We start from the raw sequence: 7,500 nt of genomic DNA, 5'->3' as shown, positions 1-7,500 counted from the left end.
TTTGTACTGTATGGCAGAGACACTACTTCTTTAGGAAATTTCACCCTTAGGTACCTTGTACCATCCGCAATGTCTGTGCCTGGATACATTCTTCTTATGATGTCTGAAACAGGTGTTACGCCCCAATTTTGTAATTTAATTAAAATGTCAGAGTCCTCAATATAGGCTGGCAAATGTATGAAAGAAACCACATACTCCCTTGTTTTCAGTTGTCGAATCTCACACAGTTTTCCTTTTATCATTAATCCTTCATCTAATCCATCGCACGCCTCCCTGTTTATCAGTGTAATTTCATATTCTTTTACTTGCCTTGGTCTGACTGCTAGAATCTTTCCTCCTCCAATCCTTTCGTTCACTGCTTTGATAATGTCCTCTGCTCTTGCATCTCTCTGATCCGCCATGTCAACAATTACTGTAGCCTCTTTAGAGTAAATCCTCTTGTTATAATCCATTCGTCCTTGTCCATCTCGTTGTTCTTTATCCATTTCTTTGTCTGTTAGCACTCGTCTTCCTCCTGCCATGTCCACTTCTTTGCCATGTAATCCATCCATTTTTCAAACAAAAGAAAAATTTCTCCCCAGACAGCAAACTGCTGCTGGGAAGTATAAAAACTATAACAAACAAAAATCAATAAGTTGCAAAAGAAATAAATCTTTACGCAGATAAAACAAAACAAAAAACACAAGGTGAGCCTCTCTCACCTACTGCCTACTACAAACTGCCAACTCACTTCCTGTGTGGCTCACTAGCGTTGCCAGGTTGGTTTGGCCGTAAGCGAAGTTTGCTGTAAAGAGAGGGCTATTTAAAGACCAGCCAATCTTATCGCCAGTACATTATATAAGTAGGAAAGAAAACCCAAAAACTTAAAGCACCTGGTATTCCTAGGCAGTCTCTCATCAAAGTACTAACCAGACCTAAACCTGCTAAGATTCAGAGATCGGGCATTGACTCTATTTTATGGCAAAATTATTATAAACTAAGTGAAAAATGTCCAAAAAGCTTACAGCACCTGGTATTCCCAGGCGGTCTCCCATCCAAGTACTAACCAGGACCAAACCTGCTTAGCTTCCGAGATCAGACGAGATCGGCCATAGCCAGGTTGGCATGGCTGTAAGCGAAGTCTGCTGCAAAGAGAGGGCTATTTAAAGAGCAGCCAATCTTATCGCCAGTACATTATATAAGTAGGAAAGAAAGCCCAAAAGCTTAAAGCACCTGGTATTCCTAGGCAGTCTCTCATCAAAGTACTAACCAGACCTAAACCTGCTAAGATTCAGAGATCGGGCATTGACTCTTTTTTTTTTTTTTTTTTTTTTTTTTTTTTTTTTAATGAAAGATTATTATATAATTCGTGAAATTTTCCAAAAAGATTAAAGCACCTGGTATTCCCAGGCAGTCTCCCATCCATGTACTAACCAGGCCCAAAGCTGCAAATATTCAGAGATCGGGCATTGACTCTATTTTTTGGCAAAATTATTATATACTAAGTGAAAAATGTCCAAAAAGCTTACAGCACCTGGTATTAACAGGCAGTCTCCCATCCATGTACTAACCAGGCCCAAACCTGCTAATATTCAGAGATCCGGCATTGACTATATTTTTTGGCAAAATTATTATATACTAAGTGAAAAATGTCCAAAAAGCTTACAGCACCTGATATTCCCAGGCGGTCTCCCATCCAAGTACTAACCAAGCCCAAACCTGCTTAGCTTCGGAGATCAGACGAGATCGGGCATAGCCAGGTTGGTATGGCCGTAAGCGAAGTCTGCTGCAAAGAGAGGGCTATTTAAAGACCAGCCAATCTTATCGCCAGTACATTATATAAGTAGGAAAGAAAACCCAAAAGATTAAAGCACCTGGTATTCCTAGGCAGTCTCTCATCAAAGTACTAACCAGACCTACACCTGCTAAGATTCAGAGATCGGGCATTGACTCTTTTTTTTTTTTTTTTTTTTTTTAATGAAAGATTATTATATAATTCGTGAAATTTTCCAAAAAGATTAAAGCACCTGGTATTCCCAGGCAGTCTCCCATCCATGTACTAACCAGGCCCAAACCTGCTAAGATTCAGAGATCCGGCATTGACTCTATTTTTTGGCAAAATTATTATATACTAAGTGAAAAATTTCCAAAAAGCTTACAGCACCTGGTATTCCCAGGCGGTCTCCCATCCAAGTACTAACCAGGCCCAAACCTGCTTAGCTTCCGAGATCAGACAAGATCGGGCATAGCCAGGTTGGTATGGCCGTAAGCGAAGTCTGCTGCAATGAGAGGGCTATTTAAAGACCAGCCAATCTTATCGCCAGTACATTATATAAGTAGGAAAGAAAACCCAAAAGCTTAAAGCACCTGGTATTCCTAGGCAGTCTCTCATCAAAGTACTAACCAGACCTAAACCTGCTAAGATTCAGAAATCGGGCATTGACTCTATTTTTTGGCAAAATTACTATAAACTAAGTGAAAAATGTCCAAAAAGCTTACAGTACCTGGTATTCCCAGGCGGTCTCCCATCCAAGTACTAACCAGGCCCAAACCTGCTTAGCTTCCGAGATCAGACGAGATCGGGCATAGCCAGGTTGGTATGGCCGTAAGCGAAGTCTGCTGCAATGAGAGGGCTATTTAAAGACCAGCCAATCTTATCGCCAGTACAATATATAAGTAGGAAAGAAAACCCAAAAGCTTAAAGCACCTGGTATTCCTAGGCAGTCTCTCATCAAAGTACTAACCAGACCTAAACCTGCTAAGATTCAGAAATCGGGCATTGACTCTATTTTTTGGCAAAATTATTATAAACTAAGTGAAAAATGTCCAAAAAGCTTACAGTACCTGGTATTCCCAGGCGGTCTCCCATCCAAGTACTAACCAGGCCCAAACCTGCTTAGCTTCCGAGATCAGACGAGATCGGGCATAGCCAGGTTGGTATGGCCGTAAGCGAAGTCTGCTGCAAAGAGAGGGCTATTTAAAGACCAGCCAATCTTATCGCCAGTACATTATATAAGTAGGAAAGAAAGCCCAAAAGCTTAAAGCACCTGGTATTCCTAGGCAGTCTCTCATCAAAGTACTAACCAGACCTAAACCTGCTAAGATTCAGAGATCGGGCATTGACTCTTTTTTTTTTTTTTTTTTTTTTTTTTAATGAAAGATTATTATATAATTCGTGAAATTTTCCAAAAAGATTAAAGCACCTGGTATTCCCAGGCAGTCTCCCATCCATGTACTAACCACGCCCAAATCTGCAAATATTCAGAGATCGGGCATTGACTCTATTTTTTGGCAAAATTATTATATACTAAGTGAAAAATGTCCAAAAAGCTTACAGCACCTGGTATTAACAGGCAGTCTCCCATCCATGTACTAACCAGGCCCAAACCTGCTAAGATTCAGAGATCCGGCATTGACTCTATTTTTTGGCAAAATTATTATATACTAAGTGAAAAATTTCCAAAAAGCTTACAGCACCTGGTATTCCCAGGCGGTCTCCCATCCAAGTACTAACCAGGCCCAAACCTGCTTAGCTTCCGAGATCAGACGAGATCGGGCATAGCCAGGTTGGTATGGCCGTAAGCGAAGTCTGCTGCAATGAGAGGGCTATTTAAAGACCAGCCAATCTTATCGCCAGTACATTATATAAGTAGGAAAGAAAACCCAAAAGCTTAAAGCACCTGGTATTCCTAGGCAGTCTCTCATCAAAGTACTAACCAGACCTAAACCTGCTAAGATTCAGAAATCGGGCATTGACTCTATTTTTTGGCAAAATTATTATAAACTAAGTGAAAAATGTCCAAAAAGCTTACAGTACGTGGTATTCCCAGGCGGTCTCCCATCCAAGTACTAACCAGGCCCAAACCTGCTTAGCTTCCGAGATCAGACGAGATCGGGCATAGCCAGGTTGGTATGGCGGTAAGCGAAGTCTGCTGCAAAGAGAGGGCTATTTAAAGAGCAGCCAATCTTATCGCCAGTACATTATATAAGTAGGAAAGAAAGCCCAAAAGCTTAAAGCACCTGGTATTCCTAGAAAGTCTCTCATCAAAGTACTAACCAGACCTAAACCTGCTAAGATTCAGAGATCGGGCATTGACTCTATTTTTTGGCAAAATTATTATATACTAAGTGAAAAATGTCCAAAAAGCTTACAGCACCTGGTATTCCCAGGCGGTCTCCCATCCAAGTACTAACCAGGCCCAAACCTGCTAAGATTCAGAGATCGGGCATTGACTCTAGTAGGAAAGTAGGAAAGAAAACCCAAAAGCTTAAAGCACCTGGTATTCCTAGGCAGTCTCTCATCAAAGTACTAACCAGACCTAAACCTGCTAAGATTCAGAGATCGGGCATTGACTATTTTTTGGCAAAATTATTATAAACTAAGTGAAAAATGTCCAAGTAGCTTACAGCACCTGGTATTCCCAGGGGGTCTCCCATCCAAGTACTAACCAGGCCCAAACCTGCTTAGCTTCCGAGATCAGACGAGATCGGGCATAGCCAGGTTGGTATGGCCGTAAGCGAAGTCTGCTGCAAAGATAGGGCTATTTAAAGAGCAGCCAATCTTATCGCCAGTACATTATATAAGTAGGAAAGAAAGCCCAAAAGCTTAAAGCACCTGGTATTCCTAGGCAGTCTCTCATCAAAGTACTAACCAGACCTAAACCTGCTAAGATTCAGAGATCGGGCATTGACTCTTTTTTTTTTTTTTTAATGAAAGATTATTATATAATTCGTGAAATTTTCCAAAAAGATTAAAGCACCTGGTATTCCCAGGCAGTCTCCCATCCATGTACTAACCAGGCCCAAACCTGCAAATATTCAGAGATCGGGCATTGACTCTATTTTTTGGCAAAATTATTATAAACTAAGTGAAAAATGTCCAAAAAGCTTACAGCACCTGGTATTCCCAGGCGGTCTCCCATCCAAGTACTAACCAGGCCCAAACGTGAAAAATTTCCAAAAAGCTTACAGCACCTGGTATTCCCAGGCGGTCTCCCATCCAAGTACTAACCAGGCCCAAACCTGCTTAGCTTCCGAGATCAGACGAGATCGGGCATAGCCAGGTTGGTATGGCCGTAAGCGAAGTCTGTTGCAAAGAGAGGGCTATTTAAAGACCAGCCAATCTTATCGCCAGTACATTATATAAGTAGGAAAGAAAACCCAAAAGCTTAAAGCACCTGGTATTCCTAGGCAGTCTCTCATCAAAGTACTAACCAGACCTAAACCTGCTAAGATTGAGAGATCGGGCATTGACTCTTTTTTTTTTTTTTTTTAATGAAAGATTATTATATAATTCGTGAAATTTTCCAAAAAGATTAAAGCACCTGGTATTCCCAGGCAGTCTCCCATCCATGTACTAACCAGGCCCAAAGCTGCAAATATTCAGAGATCGGGCATTGACTCTATTTTTTGGCAAAATTATTATATACTAAGTGAAAAATGTCCAAAAAGCTTACAGCACCTGGTATTAACAGGCAGTCTCCCATCCATGTACTAACCAGGCCCAAACCTGCTAAGATTCAGAGATCCGGCATTGACTCTATTTTTTGGCAAAATTATTATATACTAAGTGAAAAATTTCCAAAAAGCTTACAGCACCTGGTATTCCCAGGCGGTCTCCCATCCAAGTACTAACCAGGCCCAAACCTGCTTAGCTTCCGAGATCAGACGAGATCGGGCATAGCCAGGTTGGTATGGCCGTAAGCGAAGTCTGTTGCAAAGAGAGGGCTATTTAAAGACCAGCCAATCTTATCGCCAGTACATTATATAAGTAGGAAAGAAAACCCAAAAGCTTAAAGCACCTGGTATTCCTAGGCAGTCTCTCATCAAAGTACTAACCAGACCTAAACCTGCTAAGATTGAGAGATCGGGCATTGACTCTTTTTTTTTTTTTTTTTTTTTTAATGAAAGATTATTATATAATTCGTGAAATTTTCCAAAAAGATTAAAGCACCTGGTATTCCCAGGCAGTCTCCCATCCATGTACTAACCACGCCCAAAGCTGCAAATATTCAGAGATCGGGCATTGACTCTATTTTTTGGCAAAATTATTATATACTAAGTGAAAAATGTCCAAAAAGCTTACAGCACCTGGTATTAACAGGCAGTCTCCCATCCATGTACTAACCAGGCCCAAACCTGCTAAGATTCAGAGATCCGGCATTGACTCTATTTTTTGGCAAAATTATTATATACTAAGTGAAAAATTTCCAAAAAGCTTACAGCACCTGGTATTCCCAGGCGGTCTCCCATCCAAGTACTAACCAGGCCCAAACCTGCTTAGCTTCCGAGATCAGACGAGATCGGGCATAGCCAGGTTGGTATGGCCGTAAGCAAAGTCTGCTGCAATGAGAGGGCTATTTAAAGACCAGCCAATCTTATCGCCAGTACATTATATAAGTAGGAAAGAAAACCCAAAAGCTTAAAGCACCTGGTATTCCTAGGCAGTCTCTCATCAAAGTACTAACCAGACCTAAACCTGCTAAGATTCAGAAATCGGGCATTGACTCTATTTTTTGGCAAAATTATTATAAACTAAGTGAAAAATGTCCAAAAAGCTTACAGTACCTGGTATTCCCAGGCGGTCTCCCATCCAAGTACTAACCAGGCCCAAACCTGCTTAGCTTCCGAGATCAGACGAGATCGGGCATAGCCAGGTTGGTATGGCGGTAAGCGAAGTCTGCTGCAAAGAGAGGGCTATTTAAAGAGCAGCCAATCTTATCGCCAGTACATTATATAAGTAGGAAAGAAAGCCCAAAAGCTTAAAGCACCTGGTATTCCTAGAAAGTCTCTCATCAAAGTACTAACCAGACCTAAACCTGCTAAGATTCAGAGATCGGGCATTGACTCTATTTTTTGGCAAAATTATTATATACTAAGTGAAAAATGTCCAAAAAGCTTACAGCACCTGGTATTCCCAGGCGGTCTCCCATCCAAGTACTAACCAGGCCCAAACCTGCTAAGATTCAGAGATCGGGCATTGACTCTAGTAGGAAAGTAGGAAAGAAAACCCAAAAGCTTAAAGCACCTGGTATTCCTAGGCAGTCTCTCATCAAAGTACTAACCAAACCTAAACCTGCTAAGATTCAGAGATCGGGCATTGACTATTTTTTGGCAAAATTATTATAAACTAAGTGAAAAATGTCCAAAAAGCTTACAGCACCTGGTATTCCCAGGCGGTCTCCCATCCAAGTACTAACCAGGCCCAAACCTGCTTAGCTTCGGAGATCAGACGAGATCGGGCATAGCCAGGTTGGTATGGCCGTAAGCGAAGTCTGCTGCAAAGAGAGGGCTATTTAAAGACCAGCCAATCTTATCGCCAGTACATTATATAAGTAGGAAAGAAAACCCAAAAGCTTAAAGCACCTGGTATTCCTAGGCAGTCTCTCATCAAAGTACTAACCAGACCTAAACCTGCTAAGATTCAGAGATCGGGCATTGACTATTTTTTTGCAAAATTATTATAAACTAAGTGAAAAATGTCCAAAAAGCTTACAGCACCTGGTATTCCCAGGTGGTCTC

General features: G+C 41.3%; 13 non-coding genes across 13 annotated transcripts; all 13 read right to left on the bottom strand.

Annotated features, from left to right (window-relative positions):
• Positions 1–997: 997 nt before the first annotated feature.
• LOC128004978 (5S ribosomal RNA) lies at positions 998–1,116 on the bottom strand. The gene has a single exon (XR_008177647.1). It is a non-coding gene; the product is annotated as a 5S ribosomal RNA (ribosomal RNA).
• Positions 1,117–1,638: 522 nt separating this feature from the next.
• On the bottom strand, positions 1,639–1,757 carry LOC128004213 (5S ribosomal RNA). Its single transcript, XR_008176908.1, has one exon. It is a non-coding gene; the product is annotated as a 5S ribosomal RNA (ribosomal RNA).
• Positions 1,758–2,131: 374 nt separating this feature from the next.
• Positions 2,132–2,250, bottom strand: LOC127998339 (5S ribosomal RNA). The gene has a single exon (XR_008171182.1). It is a non-coding gene; the product is annotated as a 5S ribosomal RNA (ribosomal RNA).
• A 221-nt stretch (positions 2,251–2,471) lies between these two features.
• On the bottom strand, positions 2,472–2,590 carry LOC127995395 (5S ribosomal RNA). Its single transcript, XR_008168345.1, has one exon. It is a non-coding gene; the product is annotated as a 5S ribosomal RNA (ribosomal RNA).
• A 221-nt stretch (positions 2,591–2,811) lies between these two features.
• On the bottom strand, positions 2,812–2,930 carry LOC127995394 (5S ribosomal RNA). Its single transcript, XR_008168344.1, has one exon. It is a non-coding gene; the product is annotated as a 5S ribosomal RNA (ribosomal RNA).
• Positions 2,931–3,444: 514 nt separating this feature from the next.
• Positions 3,445–3,563, bottom strand: LOC128009316 (5S ribosomal RNA). Its single transcript, XR_008181030.1, has one exon. It is a non-coding gene; the product is annotated as a 5S ribosomal RNA (ribosomal RNA).
• A 221-nt stretch (positions 3,564–3,784) lies between these two features.
• Positions 3,785–3,903, bottom strand: LOC128005560 (5S ribosomal RNA). Its single transcript, XR_008178202.1, has one exon. It is a non-coding gene; the product is annotated as a 5S ribosomal RNA (ribosomal RNA).
• Positions 3,904–4,379: 476 nt separating this feature from the next.
• LOC127988755 (5S ribosomal RNA) lies at positions 4,380–4,498 on the bottom strand. The gene has a single exon (XR_008161913.1). It is a non-coding gene; the product is annotated as a 5S ribosomal RNA (ribosomal RNA).
• Positions 4,499–4,941: 443 nt separating this feature from the next.
• On the bottom strand, positions 4,942–5,060 carry LOC128009315 (5S ribosomal RNA). The gene has a single exon (XR_008181029.1). It is a non-coding gene; the product is annotated as a 5S ribosomal RNA (ribosomal RNA).
• A 505-nt stretch (positions 5,061–5,565) lies between these two features.
• Positions 5,566–5,684, bottom strand: LOC128009313 (5S ribosomal RNA). Its single transcript, XR_008181027.1, has one exon. It is a non-coding gene; the product is annotated as a 5S ribosomal RNA (ribosomal RNA).
• Positions 5,685–6,194: 510 nt separating this feature from the next.
• LOC128009312 (5S ribosomal RNA) lies at positions 6,195–6,313 on the bottom strand. Its single transcript, XR_008181026.1, has one exon. It is a non-coding gene; the product is annotated as a 5S ribosomal RNA (ribosomal RNA).
• Positions 6,314–6,534: 221 nt separating this feature from the next.
• LOC128002995 (5S ribosomal RNA) lies at positions 6,535–6,653 on the bottom strand. Its single transcript, XR_008175728.1, has one exon. It is a non-coding gene; the product is annotated as a 5S ribosomal RNA (ribosomal RNA).
• Positions 6,654–7,129: 476 nt separating this feature from the next.
• Positions 7,130–7,248, bottom strand: LOC128000120 (5S ribosomal RNA). Its single transcript, XR_008172915.1, has one exon. It is a non-coding gene; the product is annotated as a 5S ribosomal RNA (ribosomal RNA).
• Positions 7,249–7,500: the final 252 nt, after the last annotated feature.

The sequence above is a fragment of the Carassius gibelio genome, chromosome B22 (assembly GCF_023724105.1).
Source record: "Carassius gibelio isolate Cgi1373 ecotype wild population from Czech Republic chromosome B22, carGib1.2-hapl.c, whole genome shotgun sequence".
Lineage (NCBI taxonomy): Eukaryota > Metazoa > Chordata > Actinopteri > Cypriniformes > Cyprinidae > Carassius > Carassius gibelio.
Note: the sequence above shows the minus strand (reverse complement) of the source record. Positions and strands in the feature narration are given on the sequence as shown.